At 36.5% G+C, this 20,540-nt stretch overlaps 1 non-coding gene across 1 annotated transcript; it reads right to left on the bottom strand.

Annotated features, from left to right (window-relative positions):
- Positions 1 to 10,066: 10,066 nt before the first annotated feature.
- On the bottom strand, positions 10,067 to 10,174 carry LOC148548343 (small nucleolar RNA R71). Its single transcript, XR_015898388.1, has one exon. It is a non-coding gene; the product is annotated as a small nucleolar RNA R71 (small nucleolar RNA).
- Positions 10,175 to 20,540: the final 10,366 nt, after the last annotated feature.

Raw genomic sequence — 20,540 nt, 5'->3', positions numbered from 1 at the left:
AGAGGTTTGAATTCGCCTATTCTATAAATTTTTTAAGGGTTCAAATTTATTTATGACATCAAACAACCCAAAATATGGGTATAATTGATTAAAATCGCCTCTTTCTTTTTTTCAAATCAGATAATCTCTAAATAATCTGAATAAAATTATTTGAGTAATTATCCAAATCAGTCCCCCAAAATTTTAAAATCGGACATTTTAGTCTCCAAGAAAAATTAATACACATATCAATCTCCAAGGTTTTACTCCGACAGACAAATTAGTCCTCAGTTCATTTTTCGACAAAGTAATTACCCAGATCAATCCCAAAGATTTTAAAAATGGACATTTTAGTTCCAAAAAGAAAAATTAATGTACAAATCAATCTCCAACGATTCTCTCTGTTAGACATAACAGTCCTCCATTCAAAAATAAAATAAAATAATAATAATAATAATAATAATAATAATAATTATTATTATTATTATTATTATTATTATTATTAATTATACAACAATACTGTACTATATTTTTTTGTATTTTTTAGACAAAAATAATGATAAATTTGTTCATTAGATTTATATATATATATATATATATATATTCACTCAATAATAATAATAATAATAATAATAAAATTAATTAGAGATTATTCTACAAGAAATTTAAGGTTAAAACTATTTGATATTTTTATATTTAATATAATTAAAAGATGTGCTATGTAAAAAAAATATTTGTATTAAAAAATATGTATTAAAAAAATATTTTAATTTGAATTTATATTAAATACATATTTTTTTAACACAAACATATTTTTTAAAATAATACATCTTTTGATTATATTAAATACAAAAATATCAAATATTTTTAACTTTGAATTTCTTGTAAAACAATCTCTAATAATTTTATTAATTATTATTATTATTGAGTGACTATATATATATATATATATATAAATTTAATGAATAAATTTATCATTATTTTTGTCTAAAAAATATAAAAAATATAGTACAATATTATTATGCAATTAATAATAATAATTATTTTATTTTATTTTTTATTTGGACGGAAGACTATTATGTCTAACAGAGAAAAACGTTGGGGATTGATTTGTACATTAGTTTTTTTTGGGACTAAAATGTCCGTTTTTAAAATCTTTGGGGACTGAGCTGGGTAATTTCTCTGCCAGAAAATGAACTGGGAATTGATTTATTTGCCAAAGTAAAACCTTAAAGATTGATCTGTATATTAATTTTTTTTAGAACTAAAATATCCGATTCTAAAATCCTTGAGGCTGATTTAGATAATTACTCAAATTATTTTAATAATTAACCCCATAAAATACAACTCCCTCTTCCCATAAGCACACCCCCACACACCCGTACACACACGTATATAAAGTGGGATTTGACTTCATCAACTTCTACTATAAATTGCATTTTAAGTTATGTTTGCGAGAGATAACGGGGGATTTTATATTACGGATGAAAACGGCCCAAATTATAATTAAACGCATCACCAAACCATGAGAGATGAAACCATGTCCACCCGGTGGTTTTTTTTTTTTTTTTTTCTTCTATCTAGCAATGTTTCCCTAAAGTTATTGATTTGAATATGTCACGTGTCTTTTCTAACAACAGCATTTTACAATAAGGCTGTGCAGTATTTTGTTTTTTTGGGTGGATATAAAATAATAAAAAGATCTGTATAGCGTATGATGCCGCCATATATAGCCCGTAGGTTGCTTGTGAGAACCGGATCAGTTATCGAACCGGTCAAATGATTGATTTAATAGTTTAATGGTTTAACTAGAGTTGAACTGTAGTTGAATCGATTTAATTAAATATAAAGTAAAATTATAAAAAATTTAATACATAATTTTAAATGCAATAATTTTTAAACTAATAAGATTCAAAATTTAACAATTTTAGAATATCAGTAACCCAGAATCCAGACCAATATATCAATTCATAGTTCATAGTTCATACAATTTATATGGCATTCAAACAGAGCAGAATTGACAAAATAAAAAAATTGAACAGAGCAGAATTGAAAAGATAAAAAAATTGAAGAACAGAGCAGAGCAGAATTCTCAAATTCAACATACATCAAATTTATTCTCAAATTCAACATACAACAAATTTATTCAACATTTGATTAATCATATAAAAAATAAAATTAAAAAATTAAAAAACAGAAGCGAGAAACCAGAACTTACCGCAAGAGAAGAACGAACAGAAGCCAGAAAACAGCATGAACAGAAGCCAGAAACCCAGAAACCCAGAAGCCAGAAACCCCGAAGCCAGAAACCCAGCAACCAGAAACCCAGAACCCACGACGGTGAGCGACGACCTGCGACAGTGGGAGTGTTCTTCACGGTGTCGGTTGTCCGTCGTATGCAGAAGATCAGAAGTCCAGAACAAAGAATGAAAACAGCAAGAAGCCAATAACAGAAGAAAGAGCCAAAAACCAGAACTTACCGCAAGATGAAGTAGAGAACAGAAGGCCAGAAGCTCGAGCCTCGAAATAGAGAACAGAACCGTGAGCGACGAGCCGCGGCAGTGGGCGACGAGCCGCGACGGTGAGCGATGACCTGCAACAGTGACCCTCGATTCACGGCATCGGTTCTCCTTCGTATGCAGAAGCTCTAGCCTCGAAGAGCTTAGGGTTGGGACTTTGGGAGTGGGAGTGTTCTTGCCTTCTTGGAAGAGTTTAACTGATTAGGGATTAGGGATTTAGGGTTGGCTGCAACACGTTCTTCACTCTTCAGCATTTTAAAAAAAAAAAACCAAACGACGCCGTTTTCATTGCCTGGGGGAAAACCGGTTCGCCAGTTAACAACCGATTTGACCGGTTTTTGGTAGTGCAATTTTGTGGGTGGACCGGATCGGCTAAGTGATCGGTTTCCTGTTAACCCGATTGAACCGGCCAGTCTAATCCGGTTTTCAAAACATTGGGTTGGACAAACGAGTTCTACAACTTCAAAATGATATACTTGAAAATAACGTTCTCCATGTCTTTATTTGCCTTGGTATAAATTTTTTTTTTGAAGGATTATTGGATTATCTTATTGTTTTATAAGAAACAGGGCGCAGGGCCCAAAAGAACAAAAAGAACTATACTGCTACCACTCTCCCATACTTAACACCACTTGCATCAGCAAGAAGGTGGTGATATAAGCATGGAGGGGGCTGTTCGAAGAGTTTAATTCCAACAGCTTCTCTTTGACCTATCTTAGCTAGGGCATCCATGCAGAAATTGGCCTCCCTGTAGATATGTTTCACTTCTACATTAACCATCTTTGCCAAAAGCTCCTTGATCGACCGGACGAGAGAAGAGCTACCATGGCTTTCCGAAAATGCCTTCTGAACCAGCGTAACAGCACAGTTAGAGTCTGATTCAACCACTAATTTCGTGATCCTTAGCTCAGAAGCTAGCTTAATCCCAACATAGAAGCCCCATAGTTCAGCCATGGTTATGGTACAAGCTCCGATGTTCATAGTGAAACCAGCAATCGTGCGCCCAGCCCAATCCCTAATAATTCCCCCGCAAGCACCTCTGCTACCAGGATGAATGACTGACCCATCTACATTCAGCTTAGTCCAACCCCAATTTGGTGCCTCCCACCCGACAAGCTCCTCTCTTGTATGATCTAGTAAACTACTAGTTTGCTTTGTTATGCTCAGAGTAATGCTATAATTTTCTGCAATTTTCTTTATCATTTGATGAAGTTGGTTGTTTGGCATAATCTCATCCCTGAAAATGAAATCATTTCGACACTTCCAGGCTATGTTGCATGCTGTGACAAAGATGATGGGCCACAGAGTCCCATACTGCTTTCGAGATACCAAGGAAAGGTTAGTACTAAGCCATTCCTGAAAGGATTGGGAGAAAAAATTTTCATGTGTATCTCTGTCTACTATGCTAATCCATGCCATACGGATGTAGGGGCAATCGCGTAAGGCGTGGAGCATAGTCTCTTCCTCTCCGCAGCATCTTGGACAGCCGCTGTTGTCTGTGAGATTTTTGCTCTTCCTCCTACTGTTGGTAAGCAAAGCTTCATGGCTAAGGAGCCAATAGAAGGTCTTCAATCGTTGAGGTAAGTTATGTTTCCAAAGCAACTTGTGTAACCTGTTATTATTCTCCTTGTTACTGAAAAGAGCCTCATAGGGTGATTTAATTATGAATCTGCCATCTGCTGCTGGGAGCCACCCCATAGTCTCTGCTCCAATGTCAGGATTGGGGGATTTTAAAATTCTGATGTGCTCTAGAACATCCTCAGGCAAAACCTGACTAATTTTTGTCCAATTCCAAGTATTCTGGGAACTAGTATAGTCGCACAACCTTTCTCCAAGTGTTTCTTCATCAAGGTTAATGGTGGCTAAATCTCTTAATTTGTGAATTCCTGGGATCCAATGGTCCTCCCAAAAAGAAATACTTTTTCCATCACCTATTCTCCAAATTAGATTCCCTTGAAATCTTTCCCAAACCTTTGTTATTCCAATCCAAGCGTTTGAGCTGCTGGTCTTCTTATGGACTTTGGGTATGATGCTGTCTCCTCCCGCATACTTTGCTCTCATCACCTGAACCCATAGGGACTCCCTTTTGTAGATTAATCCCCCAAGCAAGTTTCAAAAGAAACAGTTGATTGGTCTCTTGTGCTCTTCGAATTCCTAGACCACCCTCCTCCTTTGGTTTACAAATTTTCTCCCAACTTAAGAGATGTATCTTTCTATCATCTTCGCTGCTGCCCCAAAGGAAGTCCCTACAGAGTTTATCTATTTTAGCACAAACCGCCATAGGGATCTTCATAGTCTGCATTGATGCGTGAGCATCTTTCCTATCTTTTCCTAGTAAATTTGCATCTAATTTGTTGAGTTTAACAAAGAATTAATTATCTTTTAGCCAATATGGATGCTACTTTCAGTCTTTTGCAATTTTGTTTATTTTAGGTAGCATTTGGCTGGAGTTGATAGAGTTTCTGCAGCACAAGAATCAAAAGAGATGGCAGCGAGGAGCGACGCGTACGCATGACTGATGCGTGCGTGTGATTTGGAGCTTTCCATGGCGATGCGTACACGTGACTGACGCGTACGCGTGATTTGAAGATTTGCTCAGCGACGCGTACGCGTGACACGCGAAGAAGACCATTGACGCGTACGCGTGACTGACGCGTACGCGTGACATGCGCCACGTGTAGAAAATGCAAAAAACGCTGGGGGCGATTTTTGGGCTGTTTTGACTCAGTTTTCAGCCCAGAAAGCACAGATTAGAAGCTGCAGAATGGACAAAACGAGTGGTCCCCACCCATCAACTGAAGACTTGTTAATTAATTCTAATTTAAATTCAAATATTTTTTTAGGAAAAGATATTATTTTAGTTTTAGAAGATAGATTTTAAATTAATTAGGATTAGAGATCAAAAGGGGATTCCAACAGGGGGGTTCCAGGACAACATTATTCGATTTCAATTTACAATCCTTATTTTTCTCTGAACCATGAGCAACTAAACCTCCATTGTTAAGGTTAGGAGCTCTATCTATTTGTATGGATTGATTTTATTGCTTTTCCTATTTTAATTCATGTTTAGATTTACAATTTAAGAATTGTTCTCACTCTTTATCTTATGAATTTGGGTGGAACAGAAGTATGACCCATGTTCTAATTGAGTTCTTGTATAACTTGGAAAAGCTCTTTACTTGAAAAACAGCTTGAAAACATATTCTCCTCAATTTTAATTATTTGGATTTAACGGGATACATGACATATAATCCTTTTATTTTTGGATAATTAGAGTTTTTGTGGCATATAAACTGGAATTTGATCATCACCCTCTAATTGGAATTAATTGACCAAGGAATTGGCTGTTGATGAATTTTAGAGGAGACTAGAAAAGTCTAAGAAATTAGGGTCTAGTCACATATAGTTTGCCATAAATTAAATCCTACATGATTAAAATAGTTAGTAAGAAAAGTAATCCGGAAAAATAGATAACTCTGAAACCTTAACTGCTTTCTCCATATTTTATTCCCAACTTATCTACTTTACTATTTTAATTTCTGCACGATTGTTTAATGTTCTTTGAATATTCAAACACTCTTTTCTGTTTGCCTGACTAAGCCAATTGATGAGCGGATAATTTATACCCTTTTTGGCATTGTTTTTACATAGTTTTTAGTATGATTTTATTACTTTTTATTATTTTTTATTAGTTTTTATTCAAAAATTATATTTCTAGACTTTACTATGAGTTTGTGTGTTTTTCTGTGTTTTCAGGTATTTTCTGGCTGAAATCGAGGGACCTGAGCAAAAATCTGATTCAGAGGCTAAAAAAGGACTGCAAATGCTGTTGGATTCTGGGCATACTTTGTCCGAGATTTGATGGTCCAAACTGGCGCTCAAAGCCAGCCTAAAACTTTCTAGCATAAAACGCCCAAACTGGCACCAGAATTGGAGTTAAACTCCCAAACTGGCACCAAAGCTGGCGTTTAACTCCAAGAACAGCCTATGCACGAAAAAGCTTTAATGCTCAGCCCAAGCACACACCAAGTGGGCCCTGGAAGTGGATTTCTGCACTATCTGCACTTAGTTACTCATTTTTTGTAACCCTAGGTTACTAGTTTAGTATAAAAACTACTTTTAAAGATTTATTTTAGATCTTTTGATCACTTTTATATCTTTTGATCACTTTTGATCTTTTGATCATCTTTGGACCATTTTTCACATTTGGAGAGGCTGGCCATTCGGCCATGCCTAGACTATTTTCACTTATGTATTTTCTACGGTAGAGTTTCTACACCCCGTAGATTAAGGTGTGGAGCTCTGCTATTCTTCATGAATTAATGCAAGTACTATTGTTTTTCTATTCAATTCACCCCTAATTCTTATCCAAGATATACTCTCGTACATAATTCAGTTAAGTCAGAATAAAGGGTAACCCGTGACAATCACCCAATCTTCGTTACTCGCTTAGCCAAGATCGCTTGGCTGACAACCACAAAGCGGTCTACATGATGTTCAACGTAGTTATTGGACGACGGCTGGAGTATATTCTCTTGGATATCTAATACACGGACCGAGTCCGTGAGATTATAATTTTTGTGGTATAGGCTAGAACCAATTGGCAGCATTCCTGGGATCTGGAAAGTCTAAACCTTGTCTGTGGTATTCCGAGTAGGATCTGGGAAGGGATGACTGTGACGAGCTTCAAACCTGTGAATGTTGGGCGCAGTGACAGTGTGCAAAAGGATCAATGGATTATATTCCGACGCTAGCGAGAACCGACAGATGATTAGCCATGCAGTAGCTGTGCCTAGTATTTTTCATCCGAGACGAGAAATCCGACAGTTGAATAGCCGTGCAGAAACCGTAGAGGACCATTTTCACTGAGAGGATCCTACAGCTTGCCATGGAAGGGAGCACGCATGGTTGGAAGAAGGCAATAGGAAACCAGAGGTTCAGAAGCAACAAAGCATCTCCAGACGCTTTTCCCACCAATGAATTACATAAGTAACTTTATTTTATTTTATGTTTTATTTATCTTTTAATTATCAAAAACTCATAACCATTTGAATCCGCTTTACTGAGATTTATAAGGATGACCATAACTTGCTTCAAGCCGACAATCTCCGTGGGATCGACCCTTACTCACGTAAGGTTTATTACTTGGACGACCCAGTGCACTTGCTGGTTAGTTGTGCGGAGTTGTGAAAAGTGTGAATCACAATTTCCCACATCAAGTTTTTGGCGCCGTTTCTGGGGATTGTTCGAGTTTGGGTAACTGACGGTTCATCTTGTTGCTTAGATTAGGTAATTTTATTTTATGTTTAAGCTTTTTACTTTTATTTTCAAAAAATTACAAAAACAAAATTATGTGTTCATCAGAATTTTTAAGAATAAATTCTAGAGTTTCATGAGATATGTTAAAGCCTGGCTGGCTGTTAAGCCATATCTAATCTTTTAGACTGAGGTTTTCACTTATCTTTGCAAGATCCTTGTGGTTCCCATCAATTTGGCTGTTGTATGTAATGATCTGCTAAAGCTTAGCTGGCCATTGGCCATGTCTAATTTCTTTTGGACCGAAGCTTTAGACTAACATTGCATGATTCTTGGAATTCTTATTAAAAATTTTGTATCCCTTTATTTTCTTTTTCCAAAATAATTTTTGAAAAAAAAATTACAAAAAATTTAATAAAATCATAAAACGAAAAATATTTTGTGTTTCTTGTTTGAGTATTGTGTCAAATTTTAAGTTTGGTGTCAATTGCATACTTTTAATTTTCTTTAAATCTTCAAAAATTCATCATGTGTTCTTTCTTGATCTTCAAATTGTTCTTGATGATTTTCCTTGTTTGATCTTTAATTTTTCTTGTTTTGTGTCTTTTCTTGTTTTTCATATCCATTTTCGAATTATTAGTGTCTGAACATTAAAAAATTTTTTAAGTTTGGTGTCTTGCATGTGTTTCTTTTCTTAAAAATTTTCAAAAATATGTTCTTGATGTTCATCTTGACCTTCAAAGTGTTCTTGGTGTTCATCTTGACATTCAAAGTGTTCTTGCATGCATTATTTGTTTTTATCTTAGTTTCTTATGTTTTGTGTCATTGAGTTGTTTTTCTCTTTCCTCATTAATTCAAAAATAAAAAATATAATATCTTTCCCTTATTTTACTCATAAATTTCGAAATTTTGAGCTGATTTGGTCAAAAATTTTTAAAATTTGGGTTTCTTGTGAGTCAAGTCAAATTTTCAATTTAAAAATTTTATCTTTTCAAATCTTTTTCAAAATAAATTTCTTTTTCATTTTTCTTCTTAATATTTTGAAAAATTTTAAAATTGATTTTCAAAATCTTTTTCTTATTTTTAATTCATGATTTTCGAAATTATCACTAACATTTAATGTTTTGATTCAAACATTTCAAGTTGTTACTTACCTATTAAGAAAGGATCAATCTTTAAATTCTAGAATCATATATTTTAGTTTCTTGTTAGTCAAGTCATCAACTTTAATTTTCAAAATAAAATCTTTTTTAATTTCTTTTTCAAATCTTTTTCTAACTTCTTATCTTTTCAAATTTTATTTTCAAATCTTTTTCAATTAACTACTTGACTTTTTGTTTGATTTTAAAAGTTTACTATTTCTTATCTTTTTCAAAACCACTTAACTACTTTTCTCTCTCTAATTTTTGAAAACCACTAACAACTTTTTCAAAATTATTTTTAATTAACTAATTATTTTAAATTCTAATTTTAATTTTATTTTTCTTCTTAAATTCGAATTCTAATTAATAATTAAAATAAAAACAAAAATATTTTTCTTTTCTTTTTAAAAATTCGAATATCTCCCTCTCTCATCTCTTTCTATTTATTTTATTTATTTATTAACACTTCTCTTCTACTTATAATTCGAACCCTCTCCCTCTCTCTGTGTTCGAATTCTTCTTCTTCTTCCTTCTTCATTCTATTCTTCTTTTCTTCTATTCACATAAAGGAATCTCTATACTGTGACATAGAGGATTTCTCTTCTTTTCTGTTCTCTTCTTTTTTATATAAGTAGGAACAAGGATAAGAATATTCTTGTTGAAGCTGATCCTGAACCTGAAAGGACTCTGAAGAGGAAGCTGAGAGAAGCTAAAGCACAAAACTCTGGAGAGGACCTAACAGAAATTTTCGAAAAAGAAGAAAACATGGCAGCCAAAAATAACAACAATGGTGGAGATGCAAGGAAGGTACTTGGTGACTTTACTGCACCAATTTCTGACTTCTATGGAAGAAGCATCTCAATTCCTGCAATTGGAGGAAACAACTTTGAGCTTAAGCCTCAATTAGTTTCTCTAATGTAGCAGAATTGCAAGTTTCATGGACTTCCATTGGAAGATCCTCATAAATTCTTAGATGAATTCTTGTAAATCTATGACACTGTTAAGACCAATGGGGTTAATTCTGAGGTCTACAGACTTATGTTTTTCCCCTTTGCTGTAAGAGATAGAGATAGGATATGGTTGGACTCACAATCTAAAGAGAGCCTGAACTCTTGGGAAAAGTTGGTCAATGCTTTCTTGGCCAAATTCTTTCCACCTCAAAATGTGAGCAAGCTTAGAGTGGAAGTCCAAACCTTCAGATAGAAGGAAGGTGAATCCCTCTATGAAGCTTGGGAAAGATACAAGCAATTGATCAGAAGGTGTCCTTTTGACATGCTTTCAGAATAGAGCATCTTATGTATATTCTATGATGGTCTGTCTGAATTATCCAAGATGTCATTGGATCACTCTGCTGGGGGATCTCTTCATCTGAAGAAGACGCCTGCAGAAGCCCAGGAACTCATTGAAATGGTTGCAAATAACCAGTTCATGTATACTTCTGAAAGAAATCCTGTGAATAATGGGACAACTCAGAAGAAAGGAGTTCTGGAGATTGATACTCTGAATGCAATATTGGCTCAAAATAAAATATTGACTCAGCAAGTCAATATGATTTCTCAGAATCTGACTGGAATGCAAGCTGCATCAAGCAGTACTAAAGAAGCCTCCCCTGAAGGAGAAGCTTATGACCCTGAGAATCCTGGAATGGAAGAGGTGAATTACATGGGAGAATCCTATGGAAACACTTATAATCCTTCATGGAGAAATTTTCCCAATTTCTCATGGAAGGATCAGTAGAAGCCTAATCAAGGCTTCAATAATAATAATGGTGGGAGAAATAGGTTTGGCAATAGCAAGCCTTTTCCATCATCTTCTGAGCAATAGACAGAGAATTCTAAGCAGAGCCTCTTTGACTTAGCAACCATAGTCTCTGATCTATCTAAGACCACTCTCAGTTTCATGACTGAAACAAGGTCCTCCATTAGAAATTTGGAGGCACAAGTGGGTCAACTGATTAAAAGAGTTACTGAAACTCCTCCTAGTACTCTTCCAAGCAATACAGAAGAGAATCCAAAGAGAGAGTGCAAGGCCATCAATACACCCTACATGGCCGAACCTGGAGAGAGTCAAAAGGTAGTGATTTCCAATGAGGAAGACCTCAATGGATGTCCACTGACCCCTAAGGAGTTCCTTATTGAGGAAATCTGAGGCTCATATAGAGACCATAGAGATTCCACTGAATTTACTGTTGCCATTCATGAGCTCTGATGAGTACTCTTCCTCTGATGAGGATGAAGATATTATTGAAGAGCAAGTTGCTCAGTATCTAGGAGTAATCATGAAGCTGAATGCCAAGTTATTTGGTAATGAGACTTAGGAGGATGAACCTCCATTGATTATCAATGAACTGAATACCTTGGTTCAACAGAAATTACCTCAGAAGAAATCGGATCCCGGAAAGTTCTTAATACCTTGCATCATAGGCACCATGACCTTTAAGAAGGCTCTGTGTGACCTTGATTCAAGTATAAACCTCATGCCACTCTCTGTAATGGAGAAACTAGGGATCTTTGAGGTACAAGCTGCAAGAATCTCACTAGAGATGGCAGACAATTCAAGGAAACAGGCTTATGGACTTGTAGAGGATGTCTTAGTGAAGGTTGAAGGCTTTGATGCAGGTGGAAACTGTCTCTCAACAAATTTCCTTCGGCAAGTGTACCGAATTTGTCGTCAAGTAAAAACTCACAATAGAGTGAGGTCGAATCCCACAGGGATTGATTGATCAAGCAACTTTAATTAGAAGAATGTTCTAGTTGAGCGAATCCAGAATTTGGGTTGAGAGTTGCAGAAAATAAAATGGCGGGAATGTAAATAACAGAAAAGTAAATGCTAGAATTAAAGGACTGGAAGTAAATGACTGAAAGTAAATTGCAGAATTGTAAATGGGAATGGGGGATTTGCTCATAAAAGTAAATGGCGGAAATTAAAGAGAATGGGTAAGATTAGAGATGGGGAGTTCATTGGGCTTAGGAGATGTTGCAATTCTCCGGATCAAGTTCATTTTCATCTCTTCCTCAATCAATGCACTCATTGATCTCCTTGGCAATCTTAATTGATTGAATTACAATTTCTTGCAATTCAATCTCTCAAATCTTGATCAATAGCCAATTCCTTGGTCAATTGCTCATGAGAAGAGATGAAGTGTGGTCACTGATTATACCACATGCATTTCCCAAACCAGGTATTGAGAGGATTATAGTCACATATCCATCCAAACCCAATTTGGTCTAGCATGAGAAAGCATTTCTAGCTTGATCTCTTCATTCCTCTTTCAAGGTTCAGAAGAGATCCAAGTCTGAATAGCTCCTTTTCCAAGATAGCTACCCAATTGGATGAAGATCGAAAGCTTTCAAGTAAAATCAAGAGAAAAAAGAGAAGAAGAAAAATGAAAATTAGTATTGATCCATCAACTTACAACAGAGCTCCCTAACTCAATGAAAGGGGTTTAGTTGTTCATAGCTCTAGAAAATGAAAACAAAGATGGAGAATACATCATAAAACTAGAAATTGCAGAGAAGGTAAAATACAGAGAGTAGTTCTCTTTTCTAACTTTTCAGCCCCCTTTCAACAATTTAAAGCTACTCCTATATATACTACTTTTCTCAGCTTCTAGTTGGCTCTTCAAGTCTTGGGCCTTTGGATCTTGAGTTTGAAGTAGTTCTCTTCTTCATTTGGGCTTGGCTTTACTTACAGAGAGAAAGTGTGAAGTGGGCAGAGACTTTAGCTCAGGACGTTAGGGGTGTTAACGTTTAGTGAAAATATGATTTCGAAAACGTTAGTGACAATCAACTTTCTCACTAACGTTCCTAAGTAAAAGCCACGTTAACTTCAACGTTAGTGGCACAAACGTTGCCACTAACATTGCCTCTAAGTCTTTCGCACACGTTATTGAGACTTAACATTCCCAATAACTTTGAAAAGCCCCCTTTGTTCCCACGTTAGAGCCCACGTTAACTTAGTTAACGTGGCTATTTAACGTGGGCTTGTGATGAGCGGATAATTTATACGCTTTTTGACATTGTTTTTAGTATGTTTTTAGTAGAATCTAGTTACTTTTAGGGATGTTTTCATTAGTTTTTATGTTAAATTCACATTTCTGGACTTTACTATGAGTTTGTGTGTTTTTCTGTGATTTCAGGTATTTTCTGGCTGAAATTGAGGGACTTGAGCAAAAATCAGATTCAGAGGTTGAAGAAGGACTGCTGATGCTGTTGGATTCTGACCTCCTTGCACTCAAAGTGGATTTTCTGGAGCTACAGAACTCAAAATGGCGCGCTTCTAATTGTGTTGGAAAGTAGACATCCAGGGCTTTCCAGAAATATATAATAGTTCATACTTTGGTTAAGAATAGACGACGTAAACAGGCGTTCAACGCCAGCTCTCTGCCCAATTCTGGCGTCCAGCGCCAGAAAAGGATCTAAAACCAGAGTTGAACGCCAGAAATGGATCAAAACCTGGCGTTCAACTCCACAAATGGCCTCTACACGTGTAACACTCAAATCTCAGCCCAAGCACACACCAAGTGGGCCCCGGAAGTGGATTTATGCATCAATTACTTACTCATGTAAACCCTAGTAGCTAGTTTATTATAAATAGGACCTTTCACTATTGTATTAGACGTCCTTTTGACCATCCTGGATCAGGGATTGTATTTTGATCCTGTGATCACGTTTTGGGGGCTGGCCATCTCGGCCATGCCTGGACCTTTCACTTATGTATTTTCAATGGTAGAGTTTCTACACTCCATAGATTAAGGTGTGGAGCTCTGCTGTTCCTCAAAGATTAATGCAAGTACTACTGTTTTCTATTCAATTCATCTTATTTCGCTTCTAAGATATTCATTCGCACCTCAACCTGAATGTGATGAACGTGACAATCATCATCATCCCCTATGAACGCGTGCCTGACAACCACCTCCGTTCTACATTAGATTGAATGAGTATCTCTTAGATCTCTTAATCGGAATCTTCGTGGCGTAAGCTAGAATGATGGCGGCATTCAAGAGAATCCGGAAAGTCTAAACCTTGTCTGTGGTATTCCGAGTAGGATTCAATGATTGAATGACTGTGACGAGCTTCAAACTCGCGAGTGTTGGGCGTTAGTGACAGACGCAAAAGGAGGGTGAATCCTATTCCAGCATGATCGAGAACCGACAGATGATTAGCCGTTCTGTGACAGAGCATGTGAGCATATTTTTCACTGAGAGGAGGGGATGTAGCCACTGACAACGGTGATGCCCTTGCATAAAGCCAGCCATGGAAAGGAGTAAGACTGATTGGATGAAGATAGCAGGAAAGCAGAGGTTCAGAGGAACGATTGCATCTCCATACGCTTATCTGAAATTCTCACCAGTGATTTACATAAGTACTTCTATCCCTATTCTATTAATTATTATTCGAAAACTCCATAACTGTTTTATATCTGCCTAACTGAGATTTGCAAGGTGACCATAGCTTGCTTCATACCAACAATCTCCGTGGGATTCGACCCTTACTCACGTAAGGTATTACTTGGACGACCCAGTGCACTTGCTGGTTAGTTGTATCGAAGTTGTGAACCATGGTATTGGCACCATGTTCTTGGCGCCATTGCCAGGGGAAGAAAGAGCCATGAATTTTACATAATTAAAGTGTAATCACGATTACGCGTACCAAGTTGCTCATGTTGCCAGGGATTGTTCGAGCCTGGACATCACAATTTCATGCACCAAGTTTTTGGCGCCGTTGCCGGGGATTGTTCGAGTTTGGACAACTGACGGTTCATCTTGTTGCTCAGATTAGGTAATTTTCTTTTTATTTTATTTTCAAAAATTTTTCAAAAATATTTCTAAAATTTTCTCATCTGATTTCGAAAATAATATAAAAATGTTTTCAAAAATTTTATTCAAAATTTTTAAGAATGAATTCTAGTGTTTCATGAAGCATGTTGAAGCCTGGCTGGCTGTAAAGCCACGTCTAATTCCTTTGGGAATGAGTATGTCAGGCGTGTCATGTCTGAATTACATGCTGAAGCTTGGCTGGCCATTGGCCATGTCTAGTGTTTTGGACCGGAGCTTTCATTGAAAGCTTGGCTGGCTAGTGAGCCATGTCTAATTCCTGGACTGAAGCTTTAGACTAAGAATGCAAGATTCCTGGAATTCATATTAAAAATTTTGGAATCCTTATTTTTCTTTTTCAATTAATTTTCGAAAAAAAAAATAAAAAAATTAGAAAATCATAAAAATCAAAAAATATTTTTCATGTTTCTTGTTTGAGTCTTGAGTCATGTTATAAGTTTGGTGTCAATTGCATGTGCATCTTGCATTTTTCGAAAATTCTCATGCATTCATAGTGTTCTTCATGATCTTCAAGTTGTTCTTGGTAAGTCTTCTTGTTTGATCTTGATGATTTTTTGTTTTGTGTCTTTTATTGTTTTTCATATGCATTCTTGAATTCTTAGTGTCTAAGCATTAAAGAATTCAAAGTTTGGTGTCTTGCATGTTTTCTTTGCATTAAAAGTTTTTCAAAATTGTGTCTATGATGTTCATCTTGACATTCATAGTGTTCTTGGTGTTCATCTTGACATTCATAGCATTCTTGCATGCATCACATGTTTTGATCTAAAAATTTCATGCATTGCATCTTTTTAGTGTTTTTCTCTCTCATCATAAAAATTTCAAAAATAAAAAAAAAATATCTTTCCCATTTTCTCTCATAAAATTGAAAATTTGGATTGACTTTTTCAAAAATTTTTAAAATCAAATTGTTTCTCATGAGTCAAATCAAATTTTCAGTTCGAAAATCTTATCTTTTTCAAAATCTTTTTCAAAAATCAAATCTTTTTCAAAATTCTTAGTTATTTTCGAAAATTCCAAAAATATTTTTCAAAAATATTTTTCTTATTTTTATATCAAATTTTCGAAAATAACATAATCAATTAATGTTTTGATTCAAAAATTTGAAGTTTGTTACTTGCTTGTTAAGAAAGATTCAAACTTTGAATTCTAGAATCATATCTTGTGATTTCTTATGAATCAAGTCATTAATTGTGATTTTAAAAATCAAATCTTTTTCAAAACTAATTTCAATCATATCTTTTCAAAAATATCTTCTTATCTCTTTCAAAAATTTGATTTAAAAATATCCTCTCTAACTTCCTAACTTCTTATCTTTTCAAAATTGATTTTCAAATTTGTTTCAACTAACTAACTAACTTTTTGTTTGTTTCTTAACTTTTTCAAAACTACCTAACTAACTCTCTCTCTCTCATTTTCGAAAATATCTTCCCCCTTTTTCAAAATTTCTTTTTAATTTATTAATTATTTTAATTTTTAATTTTTAAATCTTAATTTTCGAAAATTACTAACATTTTTCAAAAACTATTTTCAAAAATCACTAACTCTTTTTCAAAAATTATTTTCAAAAATTCCTCCTCTCCCATCTTATTCTATTTATTTATTCATCTACTAACATCTCATCTCACATCTCAACCCTCCTCACAGTTGTGTTTCTTCCATTATATTACATTCTTTGTCTCCCTCTCTTCTTCTACTCACACAGAGATCCCTATACTGTGGTATAAAGGATCTCTATTATTATTATTATTTTTTCTGTGCCCTCTTCTTTGTCATATGAGCAGGAGCAAGGACAAGAATATTCTTGTTGAAGCAGATCCGGAACCTGAAAGGACTCTAAAGAGAAAATTAAGAGAAGCTAAATTGCAACAATCCAGAAATAACCTTTCAGAAATTTTTGAACAGGAAGAGGAGATGGCAGCCGAAAATAATAATAATGTAAGGAAGATGCTTGGTGACTTTACTGCACCTAATTCCAATTTACATGGAAGAAGCATCTCCATTCCTGCCATTGGAGCAAACAACTTTGAGCTGAAACCTCAATTAGTTTCTCTGATGTAGTAGAACTGCAAGTTTCATGGACTTCCATCTGAAGATCCTTTTCAGTTCTTAACTGAATTCTTGCAGATATGTGATACTGTTAAGACTAATGGAGTAGATCCTGAAGTCTACAGGCTCATGCTTTTCCCTTTTGCTGTAAGAGACAGAGCCAGATTATGGTTGGATTCTCAACCCAAAGACAGCCTGAACTCTTGGGATAAGCTGGTCACGGCTTTCTTAGCCAAATACTTTCCTCCTCAAAAGCTGAGCAAGCTTAGAGCTGATGTTCAAACCTTCAGACAGAAAGAAGGTGAATCCCTCTATCAAGCTTGGGAAAGATACAAACAGTTGACCAAAAAGTGTCCTTTTGACATGCTTTCAGAATGGACCATTCTGGATATATTTTATGATGGTTTATCTGAGCTATCAAAGATGTCACTGGACACTTCTGCAGGTGGATCCATTCACCTAAAGAAAACGCCTGCAGAAGCTCAAGAACTCATTGACATGGTTGCTAATAACCAGTTCATGTACACTTCTGAAAGGAGTCCTGTGAACAATGGGACGCCTATGAAGAAGGGAGTTCTTGAAGTTGATACTCTGAATGACATATTGGCTCAGAATAAAATATTGACTCAGCAAGTCAATATGATCTCTCAGAGTCTGCATGGAATGCAAGCTGCATCCAACAGTACTCAAGAGGCATCTTCTGAAGAAGAAGCTTATGATCCTGAGAACCCTGCAATAGCAGAGGTGAATTACTTAGGTGAACCTTATGGAAACACCTATAACTCATCATGGAGAAATCATCCAAATTTCTCATGGAAGGATCAAAAGCCTCAACAAGGCTTTAATAATGGTGGAAGAAACAGGTTTAACAATAATAAACCTTTTCCATCATCCACTCAGCAACAGACAGAGAACTCTGAACAAAATGCTTCTAATTTAGCAAATCTAGTCTCTGATCTATCCAAGGCCACTGTGAGCTTCATGAATGAAACAAGGTCTTCCATTAGAAATTTGGAAGCACAAGTGGGCCAGCTGAGTAAAAGGATCACTGAAATCCCTCCCAGTACTCTCCCAAGCAATACAGAAGAGAACCCAAAAGGAGAGTGCAAGGCCATTGACATAAGCACCATGGCCGAACCTACAAGGGGAGTGGAGAACGCAAATCCCAAGGAGGAAGACCTCCTGGGACGTCCAGTGGTCAATAAGGAGCTTCCCTCTGAGGAACCAAAGGACTCTGAGGCTCATCTAGAGACCATAGAGATTCCATTGAACCTCCTTATGCCCTTCATGAGCTCTAATGAGTATTCCTCTTCTGAAGAGAATGAGGATGTTACTGAAGAGCAAACTGCCAAGTTTCTTGGTGCAATCATAAAGCTGAATGCCAAATTATTTGGCATTGATACTTGAGAAGTTGAACCTCCCTTGTTCATCAATAAACTAAGTGATCTGGATCAACTGACATTGCCTCAGAAGAGACAGGATCCTGGAAAGTTCATAATACCCTGTACCATAGGCACCATGATCTTTAAGGCTCTATGTGACCTTGGTTCAGGAATAAACCTCATGCCCCTCTCTGTAATAGAGAAACTGGGAATCTATGGGGTGCAAGCTGCTAAAATCTCATTAGAGATGGCAGACAGTTCAAGAAAACAGGCTTATGGACAAGTAGAGGACGTGTTAGTAAAGGTTGAAGGCCTTTACATCCCTGCTGATTTCATAGTCCTGGATACTGGAAAGGAAGAGGATGAATCCATCATCCTAGGAAGACCTTTCCTAGCCACAGCAAGAGCTGTGATTGATGTTGACAGAGGTGAAATAGTCATTCAATGGAATGAGGACTCCCTTGTGTTTAAAACTCAAGGATCTCCCTCTGCAACCATGGAGAGGAAGCAGAAAAAGCTTCTCTCAAAGCAGAGTCAACCAGAGCCCCCACAGTCAAACTCTAAGTTTGGTGTTGGGAGGCCACAACCAAACTCTAAGTTTGGTGTTGAACTCCCATATCCAAACTCTAAGTTTGGTGTTGGAGAGTTTCAACAATGCTCTGAACATCTGTGAGGCTCCATGAGAGCCCACTGTCAAGCTATTGACATTAAAGAAGCGCTTGTTGGGAGCAACCCAATTTTTATTTATCTAACTATTTTTCTTAGTTATATGTCTTTGTAGGTTCATGATCATGTGGAGTCACAAAATAAATATAAAAATTGAAAACGGAATCAAAAACAGCAGAAGAAAAATCACACCCTGGAGGAGCATCTGTCTGGCGTTCAGCGCCAGAACAGAGCATGGTTCTGGCACTGAACGCCCAAAATGGACAGCTTCTGGGCGCTGAACACCAGAACAGGCATGGTTCTGGCGTTCAACGCCAGAAATGGCACACAAATGGGCGTTGAACGCCGAAAATGGCCACCAACCTGGCGCTGAACGCCCAGAGTTGGGTGCAAAGGCATTTTTACATGCCTAAAGGGTGCAGGGATGTAAATCCTTGAACACCTCAGGATCTGTGGACCCCACAGGATCCACTCAGGATCTGTGGACCCCACAGGATCCCCACCTACCTCCACTCACTTCTTCTCACCACTCTCTTTCACACAACCCCATAAACACTCTTCCCCAAAAACCCTTAACCAATCACCTCAAACTCTCTTCCCTATCACCTCTTCACCACTCACATCCATCCACTCTTCCCCATAAACCTACCTCATAAACTCCACCTACCTTCAAAATTCAAAACCAATTTCCCACCCAAACCCACCCATATGGCCGAACCTTAACCCCCCTCCCTTCCCTAATATAAAGCCCTCCATTCTTCATCAAATTCACACAACACACCCCTCTACACCCTTCTTGGCCGAAAACACTTCCCACTCTCCCTCTCCTCCATTTCTTCTTCTTCTTCATCTATTCTTTCTTTTATTGCTCGAGGGCGAACAAAATTATAAGTTTGGTGTGATAAAAGCATAAGCTTTTTGTTTTTCCATTACCATTGATGGCACCTAAGACCGGAGAATCCTCTAGAAAAGGGAAGGGGAAGATAAAAGCTTCCACATCCGAGTCATGGGAGATGGAAAGGTTCATCTCCAAAGCCCATCAAGACCACTTCTATGATGTTGTGGCCAAGAAGAAGGTGATCCCTGAGGTACCTTTCAAACTCAAAAGAAATGAGTATCCGGAGATCCGACATGAAATTCAAAGAAGAGGTTGGGAAGTTCTAACAAATCCCATCCAACAAGTCGGCATCCTAATGGTTCAAGAGTTCTATGCCAATGCATGGATCACCAAGAACCATGATCAAAGTAAGAACCCGGATCCAAAGAACAAGAAGTACATGAGTTTCGAATTTATCCTTGAACTTAGCTTAATTATATTGATGTGGTGACAATGCTTCTTATTTTCTGAATGAATGCTTGAACAGTGCATATGTCTTTTGAAGTTGTTGTTTAAGAATGTTAAATATGTTGGCCCTTGAAAGAATGATGACTAGGAGACATGTTATTTGATAATCTGAAAAATCATAAAAATGATTCTTGAAGCAAGAAAAAGCAGCAAAGAACAAAGCTTGCAGAAAAAAAAAATAAAAAATAAAAATAAAAAATAAAATATAGGCGAAAAAAATAGAAAAATAAGAAAAAGAAAAAGCAAGCAGAAAAAGCCAATAACCCTTAAAACCAAAAGGCAAGGGCAAATAAAAAGGATCCCAAGGCTTTGAGCATCAGTGGATAGGAGGGCCTAAAGGAATAAAATCCTGGTCTAAGCGGCTAAACC

The sequence above is a fragment of the Arachis ipaensis genome, chromosome B8, assembly GCF_059453495.1.
Source record: "Arachis ipaensis isolate K30076 ecotype BB chromosome B8, ASM5945349v1, whole genome shotgun sequence".
NCBI classification, from domain to species: Eukaryota; Viridiplantae; Streptophyta; class Magnoliopsida; order Fabales; family Fabaceae; genus Arachis; species Arachis ipaensis.
The sequence above is the reverse complement of the archived record's forward strand: the minus strand, read 5'-3'. Positions and strand labels throughout refer to the sequence as shown.